The sequence below is a fragment of the Crotalus tigris genome, unplaced genomic scaffold (assembly GCF_016545835.1).
Source record: "Crotalus tigris isolate CLP2741 ecotype Arizona unplaced genomic scaffold, ASM1654583v1 scf7180000024383.4638030, whole genome shotgun sequence".
Taxonomy (NCBI): domain Eukaryota; kingdom Metazoa; phylum Chordata; class Lepidosauria; order Squamata; family Viperidae; genus Crotalus; species Crotalus tigris.
In genome coordinates, this window is record NW_024100553.1 from 1,822,183 (window position 1) to 1,832,154 (window position 9,972).

Here is a 9,972-nt window from a genome sequence, read left to right on the forward strand (position 1 = left end):
TATACAAGATACCTTATAAGATCCTTCTGACTAACAAGAACCTCTAATGGTAACTTATGAAGTTAAATCAGCCATCTGGTCATTACAAAATCAGTCAAAATCTGATAGAAGACTCACTGAAGTAGGGCAGGCAAGAAAAGAAGAATCAGGAAAAGCTGTAACTAAGCTATTATGCCAGCAAATCTGGAAAATGACACAGTAGCCAACAGATTAGATCAGGGCTGTCAGATTGCCAGCCCGTGTGCCAGATGCCTCATACGGAAGCCGCACCCACCCCAGCTCTGGCAAAGGGAAAAAAGTCATGATACATCATGAAATGATCCGTGACGTGGTGAGTTTGATACCCCTGGATTAGATTAATTCCAATTTTTAAAAAAGAGACTTAGCAGATGGTGCAAATTGTCCTACAATATCCTTTATCTCATGCTAGCTAACTAATGCTTAGGACCACTGTTGTACAAAGAGAAATGTGAGATGTTCAAGCAGCCTTTAGAAAAGGTTGAGGAACACATGGCATTGCTGATGCATGCTGGATGACTGAGGAAGCCAAGAAATCAGTATGTGCCTCACTGATTATATGAGGGCCTTGTTAGCCAAAGAAATCAGTGTGTGCCTCACTGATTATATGAGGGCCTTGTTAGCCCAAGTGCAAAGAATTGTACACGTAGCCCTTGACTTAACAACCATTTGTTGTTTTACTGACTAAAGTTATAAAGGAACCGGAAAAAGTGACCTATGACCTTTTTCACAGTGACTTACAACTATTGCAGCATCCCCATGGTCACGTGATCAAAATTCGGACACTTGGCACTCATGACTATTGCTGTGTCCCCAGGTCATGATCACTTTTTGCAATCTTGACAAGCAAAACCAATGGGAAAGCTAGATTCACTTAACAACTGTGTTACTAGCTTAATAACTGCAGTGATTGACCTAAGAGCTCTTTACGGCTTGATGGGCAGATATCTGTAGGACCGCCTCCTCGAATTAGTACCAGGCTAACCAGTTTGGTCAACCAGGGAGAAACTGCTACAAATCTCACATTTTCAGGCTGTTTGGGGGACAAAGGCAAAAAGACATTTCTTTTCTACAGCAATGGCAGTGCTGTGGAAGAGGCTAGCCCCCTCTGTGCAAGTGTGGAAAAATGAGTTGCTTGGCAGTTCTTTCTCCTGATTTGATGGTGCCATCTGTAATTTTTATTTTTATGGCCTTTATTGTTGGTTTGTGTTGGTATAATGTCATTGTTGCTAACCATGGTGTTTTTGTCTAATTTTAGGTTTCACAGTGGATAATTGTTTGACTATTTGCCACTCAGAATCTCTTTGATTGTGGCAGGATAGAAAGGAAGGAGAGAGTGAGACTGCTTCAAATTGTTAGATTGCAAAACAACAGTCCATGTTTTCCTTTAAGGGATGAAATGCTGTTCTCACATTTCCTCAGTTCTTTTTATTCTGCTAAGGACATGTGAACACTGAAATAGCCTGTTCATTTTCATATCATTCACAGAGATCCTTTTCCCAACTCCCATTTGTTCAAGATGAATGCGGTGTTCAGCACTGGGGAGGTGTGCCCGGCAGTTCAAGAAATGTTGTTTATCATTAACCTTTTATTTAAGCGGAAAGCCTATTTGACAAATATAAATTCATTATAACCAGCAGGGCGGCCTGGAGCTTTCAACGGAAATAAATAAATAATTCCCCTGAATGCCATCTGAGCTCCTGCTGATACATGTCAGGAATAAAACAGCTATTACAGCAGTGGATCAAAGAGCAATTGTTTGTCATTGGGGTTCTTTTTTTATGGTTAACCGTATTCTAATTTAAAATGAAGTAGACTGGGAGCAAAGTCAACTTCGCTTGATTCACAGCATTATTAGTCCCAGGGGCTTAGGTCCTTCAAAGCAGCAAAAACGGGCCACCCGTTTCTACACAAATAAGGACTGATTTGTTTGGAGATACAGGTGGAACACCTTTAACTGATAAAGCTTTAGAATGGCTAATTTGGAATTCAGAAGGTTGCAAATTTTAGCTAGTAAAGTTTTATCTTTACCGTATGAATTAACCATATAATGTACGTTATATGAATTATATGAGGCATATAATGGTTCAATTTAGAACAGATTTTACAAAGGCAACTGCTTTAATGAGAGGCAGAGAAACGTTGCTTTCACACATACACAGTCTGAAAGGTTTCTTCTAAGTCAAATCCCAAGCTTTACATAGCCTTACAGAACAACAGTTACATATGACACAGATGTGCTTCCATTGTTGAGCTGTTTGAATGCATCAATATAGTAAGAGACTGGTCATTGATCAAATCATGAGAAATGAAGTTTCAGTTGATTATAGATTAATGAGAGAGCTGGAAGGAAAGCATCTAATATCACCTATTTTAATTCCTTGATTGTATTCTTTATGACTGAGATGGCATACAAGCTAACAAACTGTTCGGAAATTTATTCTGCTTAATGTTATAATATATTATTACTGCTTATTCATTTGTTAGATATGAATCTGGTTTGTGGGTGCTCCATGACTGGAGGTTTTTAAGTAGAGATTGGACAGCCATTTGTCTGAAATGGTATAGGGCAATGGTTCTCAACCTTTTTAATGCCGCGACCCCCAACCGATTGTAAGTCGAGGACTACTCAACCGGTCGTAAGTCGAGGACTACTCAACTGGTGCAGCACCGTTTGCAGAATGGGACTTTTGGCGGGCTCAGCAGGGCAGAGACAGCCTGGACAATTCCTATTGGCTTTTGAAAGCCAATAGAATTAGACTCTATTCAAGAGAGTCTATTCTATTGGCTTTCAAAAGCCAATAGAATAAAAGGGAGTAGCACAGCTAAGGAAAAGGGGAAAAAATGGCGGACTGCATTGTTTGGCGACCCCCGTGAAATGGTCGTTCGACCCCAAATGGGGTCCCAACCCACAGGTTGAGAACCACTGGTATAGGGTTTCCTGCCTGAGCCAGGGGATTGGACTAGAAGACCTCCAAGGTCCCTTCCAACTCTGTTGTTTTGTTTCTTTCAGAAACTACTCATTTCTCACTTTCCATTCCCTCTTCCCCAACAATAACCTTATAAAATAGATTGGGCTGGTCCAAAATCACCCAGTGAATTTTGTATGTGAAGCTGAATTTGAATCAACATCTTAACTATTGCATGGCACCTGGTCTCTTTTGAGTTCCTTTTTCCATTTCTGTGATTTCACTTTACTCCTTACTTCTATACTTCTTACTTTTGTACTTACTTCTCCTTACTTCTATTTACTCCCAAATTTCCAAACAGTTCTGAGAAGAACTAACCTATAAGAATCTAAATGGAATTACCTAGAAAGTTCCCCCTTCCATACTACTAGTGTTGTTCAAAAGATGTAAGTGAGGTTCTCTCCCAAATTTAGAACTGCTTCATTTGTGATGAACTATCAGCTGGACTACATAGGATCCATTTATTTCCCCCCCCCCATGAAAATTTTAACCACATTTTGAAAAACTGGTTGATGAAATCCTTCCTTTACTGAAGACAACAACTAAGAATTCCACCATCTCATGTTAACAAAAATGCATCCTCGTGGAATATTTAATAACACTCAAGAGAAAATATCAATCCAAGAAAAAAAGAGCAAAAGAAATGTTTGTTTGTTTGTTTTTAAGAAATTTACAATTAGTGATGGCTAATAATCATTTCTCATTCTTTGGACATCAGCTTGTGTAAATTTCCATGTTTAATGTTTTGGTGGGGAAAGAAACAAGCACAATAATTATGATGGAAGTGAATTGGTTGAAAACAGTACAAGTGGCACATCCATTTTCAAAAGGGATATATTATCTTTAGCAAAAGAATTGCTGTATAATACAGCAGAGAAGAACAGCTCTAGCCTGTTGAGAGAGATTTGTTGTAAGTCTTTTTGACACTTAGGTTCCAGATAGGTGGAGCGTTCTATACTGTTGGGGGGGGGGAGAGAATTTTATTGAATTTCTGTTGGATTCAGCAGAGAACCATGGAAGTGAAAAAAATGTTATGATTTGAAGTGTGCAAAATCTAGTGGAGGAAAATGACTTCTCGGGATACAAACTTAAGATTTGACCGTCTATGGTCCTTGAGATGCTATCTTGATAACACAATGGTAGCAAAACCGACCTACTATTGAGAAGACAGTGGCTCTTTCTTATTTTATGGAAGAAATAAATCAAAGCTGTCATACACAATGGTGCTGCAGGAAAGAGTGATTTTTAAAAAGTGCAGTAACACAAACCCCTGCAGCAAACTAAGGCTACATCAGAATGGCAATACACCTGTCCTTTCATACTGATGTATAATGTAACTACGTAAGTTGTGGAGTTTAGCATGAAGACATAACACATGTCTTGTCACTTGTACCACTTGTGGCCATATTCCAGCTGCCAATGGCAATATATTGTTCTGAGACTTTTGTAAAATATCAGAATCAGACTGAATTTACTATGTTTCATAATTCCATTTGATTTATATTGTTTTGACTTTGATGTTTGTTACTCATGCTTGGCTTAATCTTAATAGTGATTTTTGGTTTTTTAGTGGGATATATAGAATATAGCTAATTATTTTAACTAATTAATGATATATTAGAAAGCTATAATTCCCATGACATTAAAAAAATTCTCTGATTTATTTGTATTGCATTCTTTGGGGTTTTCATGTTTTCTGTTGTATATGTTTACAAGTTTTCTTTAAAGGATTCAATAAAGGAAAAGAAAAGAAGGGGTAAAAGAGAATTCTGTTAAAGCAGACCCAACTTTTTTGAGCCATTTGAAATATTTGACATTTTAAAGATGTGATTTGGGGCATAAAATGGCTACAATTGCAATTTCACCACAAGGACAACCAATAAAGTTTCCTTCCATTTCCTATCAATAGGTGCTCTTCTCTACCTCATTTTACTATTAGGTTTTTTCCCCCACCTGGACAGGTAAATATCCTCCCAGACAGAACCCTGGGACCGCCTATTTCTTATTTTCTGTTCAGAAATATAGTTGATGGTGAAGGCTTTGCCATGTAGTGGGCTAGTTATCCATGTAGTGTAATTAATTGAAGTAATCCTAAACACTTATTGCAGTGGAACCTGGAATTTGGCAGGCATCTAGAATACTATATCGGGACCTATTAGCAGTGGTGGGATTCAGCCGATTCACACCACTTCAGCAGAACCGGTAACTATTTTCTTGTTGCGGAGGCCCAGAAGCAGCATCCACACAGAGAACCAATTGTTCGCATATTTGAATCCCACCACTGCCTCTTAGTATTTATCCATACTCATTTGGGGATCAGATACTAGAGGGATTAATGTTAATGGTGGTGACCAGCTTTGACTTACTGGCTTTTTACAAGGTATTGAAAATCTGGTTTTGCCGTCAACCCTGGGGAACTGATAGTATGGCACGTTCTTTGGTTGTAGTTGTGTTAAATTAGTGGTTTTGGCTACCATGTTATGTTCTTATTTTTGGTGGGTTTTTATTACTATGTTTTTATTCTGTGGGTTGCCTAGAGTTGTGGCTATGAGACGGGCAGCCCTATAAATTAAATAAAAACTACAAGTCTGAATGCAAATTGCCTCATTTGAAGGGAGAGATCAGAGATGGGATTTAAGTTTTCCTTACCGAAATCCTGCAGCGGGCCATGGAGGTGGTCAGTGGCCCTGCGGGGGGAGGGGCAGGATGGAAAGGGGGCAGGGTAGGGGCGGGCAGGGGGCGGGACTTTTTGAGCACTGAGTCTCTAAAAGGTTCTCCATCGCTGTTTTAGTGGCTTGCCTTGATAATGTAGTTGGAAGTATTCTTGGAGGTTCTAGAACTGCGGTGGCGAACCTATGGCACGCGTGCCACAGGTGCACGCAGAGCCCTCTCTGTGGGCACGCGCACCATCACCCCAGTTCTAGGCCTTCAGCTGGGCTTTATAAAACCTTTTCACTTTAGGCTTCCACCACCATGTGCAAGGTTCAATCAATTTCAACTTCTCACGGGAAAAAAAAGATCTCACAAAGTTGGAATTGATTGATTGAACTTTTTAGTCCCACCCAGTCTGCTGTTACCACCGCAGCCATGCCCACCCAATGGGCCACACTCACCCAATGGGTCACGCCCACCTGGCACCCGATGATATATAAGTGGGTTTTGGGTTGCAGTTTGAGCACTCGGTCTCTAAAAGGTTTGCCATCACTGTTCTAGAATATAAACTAAGCCACTAGAATATAACGATCAGGCTCAAAGAGCACCAAGGATCCCTCGTTTCAACCCTGAACTACAAATATTCTCCTTCATTGGTATTTTGACTTTCCCCTTACTATTCTATTCTACCATTTGTCTACTCAGAACTGCTCCAGGGATAAATGTGTTGCTTCTCAACAAAGAGAAAAACTCCAAGTCTAATAAATTGGAAGGCCATTTACTTGTGTCTGTGATTTCACTGACTTTTGTGATTTCTCAAGCCCTTTTACAGAATTGGCAAGACACGGTTACAGATTTTCGAATTCAGTCTGGAGCATTACCAATCACATCAATGTGCTGTGTAGTCCAGAGGTCTGGCTGAGAGCCACAGTATCCATTATCCATTCAGCAAAACTGCACACTTTTTCAAACTTGGGAACTACTCAAGGAAGCCATTCAGTTATCTTTAAACCCTAAGATCAAGTGTGTAATTAGGATTTACCCAAATGGAAGTGATGTGGTAACTCATTCATAATGAATCTAAATTTTGGAGAGGAAGAAAGGAAAATAAGGAGTGAAGTGGCATAAATCAAATCGGAGCTGAATCTTTAATTCATCAAATAATGAATGGGATAATGTACAGAAGAATGTGTAGTAGGCCCTGGCTCACACTTAATGCTAACCCATAATTCAATATTCTTACTGTCAGGCACAAACCTATCTCCCAAGAGAAATGATGGTTTACAAATCAAAGTGAATTCATTTCTATGCAATTATGCAATTTCTAGAAAATGGTGTAGGGGAGGGGTCCCCAACCTCCAGTCCGTGGACCAGTACCGGACCGCGGCATGCCAGCAACCAGTCAGCACGAACAAGCAAAGCCCCATCTGTGAGATGCAGGCAGCACACAAAACTGCACACCCTTTGGTCTCTGAAAAAACACCTGTCCACGGAACTGGTCCCTGGTGCCCAAAAGGTTGGGGACCTCTGGTGTAGGGGGTATAGAAAAATTTGGAAGCAAATGGACACCATGCCAATATCAGAGAAAATGCAGGTGAGACACCTACAGTGGTATGGCCATGTTTTACAAGCAGGACCCCACACCACAGCCTTCCATTTTAATATAATGTGGAAGGCCAAAGCAATGGTACAATAAATGGCAAGGTACAATAAATACTGCAGGATCCAATCTTTTCTCTAGCCTGGGAGAGAAGTTTCCTGAAGATGGGCTCCAGCATCAGTCCAAAAGCTTGGAAGGCAAAATCTCCGTGTCCCGGTGACCGACCCAGATTGGATCCTGCAGCATTATCCTGGAACACACATATTCGCCTTCATTTGTACAATAAATGCAGACATGAAAAATGCCCTGTTGGAGCTGAATGCTGCATTTGATTATACAAGATGGCAGCTTGTTGATCCAGAAAGCTGACCCTGCACCTGCAGGAAAAACTATAGGGCAGAAAAACTATAGAACCACAAGTCCTCACCATTTTCTGATTTTCATCAACACAACTGCAGACCAGAGAAATAGACCCAATACATTATAAAGTCAAAGTTGTTGTTGTTGTTGTTGTTGTTGTTATTAAAAAATATTGGTGTGATAATACCTGTTTGCATATATCATTAATGCTAGCATAGCCAATTGAAAGTTTGGGATTAGCTATCTATGATAGCTCAATATTCTTTGACCGTATTGCTGATCCTCACTGTACTGAGTTGTAAGATTTATAGACTAAAATAAAGCTCTAATAATGCACATATATATGCATAGACTGAGGAATATTTGCATAAATATTATTTAAATGTATCCAGTGTTGGCACATGGAAGGAAATACGCTGAGCTAATTATGTATGTAATAAAAGATGTCAGCTTCCCCCCCAAAAAAATTCCTCAAGTTTAGTAGTGGGAATAAAATTTTAAGTATTTAAAAACAAAATAATTTTACATTGTATGAAAAGATGTTAAATTCTATCCTAGTATACTGCAGCAATCACTTTTAAGTCAGACGAATCTGCCAAATATTCTGGTTGCAGTCTAAATTAAGATAGCATTAGACCATTTACAATTTTAACTTTATTTATCTTTTTCTTTTTTAAAATTTTATACACACTCAATGTATAATTAGTTCTTTTTAGGGAAGAAATAATATGTCATAATGTTCAGAATTTTTTCCATTATATTTTAAATATATTTCTTTAAATATTCAATTTATATGGCCACCCACTTTAAACAAGTGATTCTTAAATTTTATTTATTTTAAGGTATTTAAATATCTGTCAACATTTAAGAACACTTTTATTACTCTATGAAAATCCAAATGTTTATAAATAAATGCTATGTAAGAGCATCTTATTCTATCAAACAATTGAAAAAGAATTTACTTTTTATAGAAGTATGGCTCAGCATCTCGTACAAAATCCAATGGAGATTCAAAATATTCAATTCAGATAATTTGAACCACACATAACCTAGATGTGGAAGCTATCCACAATGTTGTTCTTTTGTTCTAAATAGAAGGGGGTTTGTGGGCTTTCCATGTCTTTTGACTGAATTTATTTTATTTTATTTTTATTTTATTTTATTTTTAAAATTTATAAGACGCCCCACTCCCTAAGGACTCTGGGCGGCTACAATTAAAAAAAACACATAAAACATAACAAACAAACAGTACAAAGACAGTCATCCAGGGGTCAGGTTTTATAAACCCCAGGCCTGCCGGAAAAGCCAGGTCTTAAGTAGCTTACGGAAGACCAACAGGGTGGGAGCGGTCCTAATCTCTGGGGGGAGCTGGTTCCAAAGCGTGGGCGCCATCACAAAGAAGGCCCTCCTCCGCGGCCCCGCCAAATGGCACTGCTTGGCCGATGGGGCCTGAAGGAGGCCCAGCCTGTGGGATCTAACTGGACGTAGGGAACTATGAGGTAGTAGGCAGTCTTGCAAATAGCCTGGCCCTGAGCCATATAGGGCTTTAAAGGTAATGACCAACACCTTGAATTGGACCCGGAGACCAATAGGCAACCAGTGCAGCTCACGGAGGATAGGTGTAACGTGGGTGTATCGAGGAGCACCCACTATCACTCGCGCGGCTGCATTCTGAACCAACTGTAGTCTCCGAATAGTTTTCAAGGGTAGCCCCATGTAGAGCGTGTTGCAGTAGTCCAGACGTGAGGTGACAAGGGCGTGAGTGACTGTAAGGAGAGCCTCCCTTCCATTTACTATATTTAAACCCCTGAGCGAAATGTATTTATATAGTTCTAATATAAAATATTCTAGAGATGCAAGTGAATTAAAAGATCCTAATCTTACTACATTTTATTTGGATGGCTTTGCAAAGACTAAACATTTACAAAGAACCCAGCAGGCATAGCTATGTTCAGGATCTATTTTAGGATAATTAGAGTTATTAAAGAACTAACTGTGTAAGGTTACCCCATATCTTATTTTACAGAGGGCCATGTTCTGCTTGAAGAGCTGTCTGCCAGATAGTCCTTTGCTTAACTAATCCTACTCATAAAAATGAGTAAAATTCAGCTATAAGGAAATGCAACAAAGGCCTTGAAATTGCCATCATTTTTGAGCCCCTGGACATAAATTATCTGGTCATGGTCTGCTTCACTTGACTAGAGGATGTTGTATTTCACTTTAAATTGTAGCAGTTCTTTCAATACTTGCATTAAATTAATATACCCATGAAAATCTGCAGGGAGAAAAGGGACAAAGTGACATCACACCTGACATTGTTGGACAAGTGTCTATGGAAATTCTCAGTCATCCAGATCATGGTTGTCCCAAAGG